Genomic DNA, 7,617 nt, shown 5'->3' with positions numbered 1-7,617 from the left:
TTTGGGAGCTGGAGAAATGGCTCAGGCAGGTATGCATGCTGGCTGCTCTTGCAGGTTCAGTTCCCAGCACCCACATGGCAGCTCACAACCAACTGTAACTCCAATAACCAGGGGCTCTGACGCCCTCTTCTGGCCTCTGTGGGTATTGCATCCATGTAATACATAAAACTTTATTAACTAAAAATAAATAAGTAAATAAAAATATAAAATGTTTAAGAAATCTTTTCCTTCATTAGCAACCTCCACCAAAATGTTCTGGTTATATTTTTATGTATCCCTTCTGTCTTAGTCAGGGTTTCTATTCCTGCACAAACATCATGACCAAGAAGCAAGTTGGGGAGGAAAGGGTTTATTCGGCTTACACTTCCATGTTGCTGTTCATCACCAAAGGAAGTCAGGACTGGAACTCAAGCAGGCCAGGGAGCAGGAGCTGATGCAGAGGCCATGGAGGGATGTTCTTTACTGGCTTGCCTCCTCTGGCTTGCTCTCTTATAGAACCCAAGACTACCAGCCCAGACATGGTCCCACCCACAAGGGGCCTTTCCCCCTTGATCACTAATTGAGAAAATTCCTTACAGTTGGATCTCATGGAGGCATTTCCTCAACTGAAGCTCCTTTCTCTGTGATAACTCCAGCTGTGTCAAGTTGACACAAAACTAGCCAGTACACCTTCCAAAAGTATTGTGTTAGGGTCATCTGACTATATGTTCAGGAACTTATAGAGAGGCTAAGTCTAAGGGAGGTTCCATTACCAGGGACCCCACCTTAATTCTGTTAAATTCCCAAGTAGCTTAGGGCTGTGGCCTCTGAGAGCTCTCTTTATCCCAGGCTTGCCTCGATTAATGTTATCAGATTCGCTTTAGATAAGCCAGCCATCGCACTTTGTTTGTTTTAAGGGTGCTGGATGTCCTGTCCAGGGCCTCGCCAATGCCTTACCTGTACTCTGCCACAGAGGTGAACCCTGTTTGTTTGGTTTTTAAGCCCCAAGGGTTTAGTCAGCACCCCTTACTTCTCTGGCAGCACAGCACCTGACTGCCCTCTCACTCCTAGGTGAGGGAAAAAACTGTCAAGTCCCTAGATGTGGATGCCCACGAAGGTGACAGGAGAGGTCAGCTCCTCTAGAGCCAGAGCTGCCAGTGGTTGTGAGACACCTAATATGGGTCCTAGGAACTGCATTCTGGTCCTTTGGATAAGCAGCAAACACTCTTAGCCACTAAGCCAGCTTTCCAGCACCGTCAGAGATGTAATAATCTTAATATTCCTTTGACAGGCTGTAGAAATCATAGGGGGCGTGGCAACCAGCATATTTCTAAGCAACCACAAGCATGGGTCTCTGCCTTTACTACGTTCTCGGAGGGTCTGTGGCCCGGCTCGCTTCCTTTGAGACTGGCATCTTTTGTAGCTCTAAGTCTCTGGGCCTCTGGGCCTTGGTGGGGATGGGGATTTCAAATGGCCTAGAATTGTCCCAGTGACATTTGACTTCTGTTTGTTTAGCAAAAAGAGTCCATGCAGTACATTTAACCCTTGCCCCCTGTGTGCACCATGTCCTTAAAGACCACCCACAGAGATATCTAAGACCCTCACGTGGGAGAAGTGGTTTCCCTCACTTGTGCGTGTGGAGTCTGTGAATGTCACGATAAGACTTCCTGAACACACAGTTTTAAAATGGTGCCTTTCTCACCCCCACATCCACCGATAGTACATCACTGTCCCAAGCCCAAATGGAACCAGAGAAGAATTTGTGAGTTAGCAAGAAAAGGACAACCCACCCAGACAAGCAGCTCAGAGCAAGACCCGTTACAGAGGGGTCAGCTGTGCCGTGTGCAGACGGAAGGGCTGGAGTCCCATGTGGAGAACCGAGACTCGCTGTTTGCCACCTCACCTGAGAAGCAGACACGAGGAAATTGGCGAAAATCCTACCAGGAAGTTTATATCAGAGCCAAACATAATAATAATAAAAATCTAGGCTCGCATTATTACTGTCTGTGGAGCTGAGTGTTTGGGTAACTGTCCCCCACCAGAGAGGCACTCTAGCGTGGCCATCTTCTGCGGCCTCCCACAAAGCTTTGAAGTTGAAAACTTCAAAGAAATCGAATGCCCAGGTCAAAACCTCCATGAAACCTACGCAGGAAGCAGCGACACAGAAGACAAGTTCAGCAACAGGGCTGAGTGTTTGCCCGAGCAAACTCTGCTTGGGCAGGCTGCCCGTGTTTGGTGTTGCCTCTCCAAAGGGTGACTTTGGCATTCGTGTGGCATGACATCATTCTCTCTTGTACACTCTGAAATGATGAAATATGAAGAGGGGGAATTCAAGACCCAAGACCTGGCTCCGGGGGTTGGGGGGTTGGGGGGACAGCTAGCTGCAACAACCTTCCTCCTGCAATGACCTCAAGAGGCTTGTGCACCCAGCTCTGCTATGTTAGGACAGCGTCTCGTCTCAGCTACTAGGCTTATTTTGAAGTGACTAGAAATAAGACCCTTGTGCTGTTTGCTGTGGTGTCAAAGCTACATGTCTTAGGCAAAGCAAGGAGAACGATACCCAAGTGACCCAGCGGTGTGTTTGAAACCTCACTGAGCTCGGCGACATTCACAGACGCCGATGTAGTTGAAAAGGAACGTCTGTCTATAAGATGGGTGAGCATCCAGAAGGCCCGGAGCCCACCTGCTGCCAGTGAGCCATCACAACGGCCATGGCCACCCAAGGAGGCCTCAAACGTTCACTTCATGGCCTTGTGTTCTTGCCTAAGGTCAATGGAAGGTGAACTTGGGGATCTCTTTGGATGAAACTCAACAGTCAGAAATAAGGGGAAAAATAGGGAATTAAGTAGGTATTATTAAACTCTGTGATGTATCCAACCAACGTGGGGAGGGCAGAAACCTGACAGGATTATCACCTCCTTCCAGAAACCCCTGATGAAGCTGGAAGAAAAGGGAAACCTTTTGAAAACTCCAGAAGACCTGGCACAAACGCCGAGTCCCAGCTACTCCGGAGGTAGAGACAGGAGGGTTCCTTGAACAGAGAAGTTCAGGGCTAGCCTGGGCAATATAGAAAGATGTTCTGTCTCTGTCTCTCTCTCTCTCTGTGTCTTTCTCTGCCTGCCTGTCTGTCTGTCTGTCTGCCTGTCTGTCTCTCTCCCTCCCCCCCACCCCCGCCACACACAGACATACACACAAGAGAAGAGTGCACTGGGATACTGTCTCAGTTAGGGTTTCTATTGCTGTGATAAAACACCAAGACCAAAAACAACTTGGGAAGGAAAGGGTTTATTTGGCTTACACATCCATATCACTGTTCATCACTGGAGAAAGTCAGGGCAGGAAATACACAGGGCAAGACTCTGGAGGCAGGAGCTGATACCGAGGCTACGGAGGGATGCTGCTTCCTGTCTTGCTCCAAGTCTTATAGACCCCTAAGAACAATAACGGAGAGGTGACACCACCCATATTGCTCTGGTCCCTCCCCCATCAATCACTAACTAAGAAAAGCCTTCCAGGCTTCCCTGCAGCCCCATATTATGAAGAATTCTCAACTGAGGATCCCATCATTCAGACGGCTCTAGCCTGGGTCGAGCTGACGTAAGACACACTAGTGCAGATACATTCTTGAATAGATTAGCAATGAACCACAGAAAACTCAGGCCAGCCACCAATGCCATACCTGAGCGTCAGCAAACTGGGTGATGTGTAGCCGGGCAGGATGCCACCGTGGAAGTCCCTTAGGAGAGCTTGGAGTGGAGAAGAAAGGTCACCTGAGTGGACACCGTGACAAAGCAGACACTTGAGGGGAAGGGACTGTGAGAATGCCCCTATAGAGGTTTCTGTATGTCTAGAGATGTGGGGTCCCAGGTGAATTGGGCCAGAGAGGGAAAGGAGAGGCAGATTTAGGTCACTGGACCATGATTAATGGCAGGGGGACCAAGCAATCCTAAATGCAGGTTTGGTCTGTCAGTTGACAGTTAGCATTTGGGGAATAAGAGCTACAGTCCTGCCGGGCGTGGTGTCACATGCCTTAATCCCAGCACTCAGGAGGCAGAGGCAGGCGGATTTCTGAGTTCGAGGCCAGCCTGGTCTACAGAGTGAGTTCCAGGATAGCCAGGGCTACACAGAGAAACCCTGTGTCGAAAAACAAAACAAAACAAAACAAAACAGCTACAGTCCTGAGAACAGAGTGATTTCAAAGAAGAGGGAGGAGATCTGGCCCTCCCTCCATGCTCTTCCTGTTCTTCCCTTCCCCCTCCCTCTCTCCCTCCCTCCATCTCTTCCTTCCCCCTCTCTTTCCCTCCTTCCCTCTTCTCTCTCTCTCTCTTTCCCTCTTCTCTCTTCCTCCCTTACTTCCCTCTTTCTCCCCCCTTCCCCTCTTTCTCTGCCCTCCTCTCTCTCTTCCTCCCTCCCCTCCCCTCCCTCTCATCTATTTCTCTCCCTCCCCCCTCCTTCCCCTCTGTCTTTTCCCTCCCTCTTCTCTCTCACCACTCCTTCTCTTCCTTCCTTTTTAACCTTCCTCCCTCCTTTCTATCTCTCACCCTCTGTAATTCTCTGTCCCATATATATATATATATATATATATATATATATATATACACACACATACACACACACACATACATATATACATATATATGACAGAGAATATATGTGTGTGTGTATATATATATATATATATATACACACACATACATGTTTTGTCTGGAGCAGGGTCAATCCTAACTAGTCCTAGCTGACCTAGGACATACCATGTACACTAGTCCTGCCTGTCGGAACCTTCTGGTAGGCCAGGCTTCTTGGCCATCATGGAGTGAACCACTTTGCTCTGCCATTGTACTGAAAACTCTTGAACTCTGAAGTATAGTGGGTCTCCCCCTCGTTGCCACAGCAGCACAGTTGTGGATACACTCTCCTTTCAGCTCATCTGTCTCAGCCTGGTCGGCTCTGATGAGCATTCGCACCGAGACACACACCACGTGTATTTGTCTTAAGTGTTTTGGATGGTAGAGGCCAAGCAGCCCCGTTGGTATTTGCTGGGCACTCAGACCTAGGACAAAACAGAATGTCATAGTCTAATGCAAGGTCAGTACTGAGTTTCACCAGCTTTCCAACACCGCCCCCACCCCCTTACACACACACACCGCCTAAACCATCCCCTAAGCCGTCCCCATCTTCCCCTGCTGTAAGCCCCGCCCAGGGCTGCAGGAGGCCTTGACTCACAGGCTTCTTTTCACCTGGCTTTGAGGAACTGGCCTTACCTCCAAAGGCTTCTCTGCTCACTTCCTGCCTGTCGGCCTGGAACGTCTCATCCCAGCTCTTTCCACCAACATGACCACCTCTCCTTCAGCATCCTTGCCTGTCACCTTTCTTATTGGCTGAATGTGAGAGGGACCAGGGACACAGGGTGTCATCCCACAGCTGGGGCTGACAGCCTGAGCTCTGCAGATCAGGGCTGGTTTCCAGTCAGCTGTGTTATCTTAGGCGACTTTGCCCAGTTTGTTCGGTTTTGGTGACTGCCCACTCACTGGAGATTTCTGAGGAGTAAACAGGTGTGTTATGAGAGTGAAATGAGTGTGTATGCAAATATATGTAAATGATGTCTGTGTAAACAAGTTCCTATATGCAAATGAGTCCTGTGTGCAGATAAGATGCCATATGTAAATGAGTCTCTGTGTGTAAATGAGTCTGTGTGTGCAAGTGAGCTGGCATATATAAATGAGTCCACATATGTAAATGAGTCCGTGTATGTAAATGATTCCACATATGTATGTATGCATGTATGTAAATGCATCAGTATATGAGAAGCACTCAAGGCTATGCCTGGTGCATTGTAAATAAATAAACAAATGCGGGTTCCTTGCCTCTTCTAGTCTGTTCTCCTCTCAACTTTGCTTCTCTCCCACCCTTCTTCCTCCTCCTCCTCCTTTTGTGGTTTCTGTCATCTGTGTCACCTTTGTCCCTGTCATCTAGACCTCAGTGGGTGGCCTGGGAGCACAGGAAAAGGATGATGAAGCCAACAGGGTTTAGCCTCCCGGGAACCTTCCAGGTCTTCATCCGATGGAAAAGCCCAGGAGAGCCAAGAGACCTACCTGTGTCTGATCCAGAGGCAAGAGCTTTAAACATGAGTAGTGATAGACACTAAGGTGATTCCATGTGTAACATGTGTATGTGCATGTGTGTGAACACGTGCACATGTGTGAGTGTGCATTGTGTGTACATGTGTATGCTTGTGTTCGAGTATGTCTATGTGCATGTGTGCATGCATGTATGTGCACATGCAAGTGTGGATGTGTGCATGTGTGCATGAATCCATGTCACTGGGGGAAAGGACCTTCCAGGTTGATCCTAGTTATTGGGTACACTAGGTATAAGACCGTTACCTTCTTTATCATCACCATCATCACTATGATCTTCACTCAAATCATCACCATCAAGAGGATCAGCATCTCTATCTCTATCACCATCACCACCAGCAGCACCATCATCTCCATCACCACCACCATCATCACCAGCCCCGGTGTCCATGCTCACTCTGCGAAAGGCTCTCTGTGATACACTTTGCAGTCACTTCTCCTTCACCCCAAGTGTGCAAGGTTGATTTGTGGAGAACAAAACCTAGGCCTGAGGAGCCTTGAGCTCACAGGAAGTTAGAGGTAGAAAAGAGGTTGCCCAGAGAGCCGGGGATGGTTTGCAGAACAGGTGGGACAGGATATTTCTAGGAAGAAAATGGCAGGTGATGGACCAGCATGAATGGAACAGTCCCAGAGAGCTACATCTATACCTCTAGGGGCCTCCTAGGATATGTGATCAGATTCCTGGGGTCACAGGCTGAGGAGGCCAAGTGTCAGAGGCTTGGATGTAAAGAGAGCCTGGCTGCCAGGAGACCTCCCAGGAGCAAGTCCTGCCCTCAGTCAGCTAGGAATGGCCATGAGCCAGGTGGGGCACAGAACCTTTGGACAGTCTGCCTGAGAGAGGAGGGAGGAGAGAGGTAGCCTCCGAGAGTCCAGGAGAACAGGCCACGCAAGCAGGACCCACCTGTGACTAGAGGCCCGGGAGGTCAGCTGGGGGCCCTAGCCAACAGCTTTGCTCTGGTGTCCATTTCCAGAGTCGAAGGAATAAGAGAAAGGGGGACATGGCAAGAGCCCAGCGAGCATTTAACACCTGGGGAACAAAACAAACGGTGTCTGTTCCCATCTGTCACCAGACCTGATCTTCCCTGTGTTATTAGAGGAACAGGGGTGAAACACCCCTCTCTCGGCCCTGGGTGGGTTGCTGGCTTTAGGGGACTTATGCTGCCCCCTAGAAGCTTCATTTCGACCTAGCGAAGAGAAGCTCATGTGACCTCCAAACACTGTGACAGGCATCGCTGACTTGAGCAAAACAGGGTCCAGAGAGAGATGCAAGGACGTGGGAGAGGCCCGGGAGCTTGAGTGGAGGGTGGTCTGAGGTCCTGCTTCAGAAGGGATCTGAAGTGCCTGCCCCCAGCCTCCAGGCAGCGCTCCTCCCCCAGAGGGGATTTTGGAAGTTCTGGGGCTCCAGTAGACCAAAAGCTTCTCGAGGCCCCACCCTGGAGGGAGACCGTCGTTCCCACCCCTACCCCTACCTTGGAGGGGGACCACAGTTGTTGCCTCTTCC

The 7,617-nt window shown here is 49.7% G+C and overlaps 1 long non-coding RNA gene across 1 annotated transcript; it reads right to left on the bottom strand.

The window, feature by feature from the left end:
• Positions 1 to 3,320: 3,320 nt before the first annotated feature.
• LOC110293670 lies at positions 3,321 to 5,523 on the bottom strand. The gene is made up of 4 exons (XR_002377834.2): positions 5,241 to 5,523; positions 4,731 to 5,029; positions 3,659 to 3,749; positions 3,321 to 3,410 (listed from the first exon to the last, which is right to left on the bottom strand). It is a non-coding gene; the product is annotated as an uncharacterized LOC110293670 (long non-coding RNA).
• Positions 5,524 to 7,617: the final 2,094 nt, after the last annotated feature.

The sequence above is a fragment of the Mus caroli genome, chromosome 4, assembly GCF_900094665.2.
Source record: "Mus caroli chromosome 4, CAROLI_EIJ_v1.1, whole genome shotgun sequence".
In the NCBI taxonomy this organism is placed as follows: domain Eukaryota; kingdom Metazoa; phylum Chordata; class Mammalia; order Rodentia; family Muridae; genus Mus; species Mus caroli.
The sequence above is the reverse complement of the archived record's forward strand: the minus strand, read 5'-3'. Positions and strand labels throughout refer to the sequence as shown.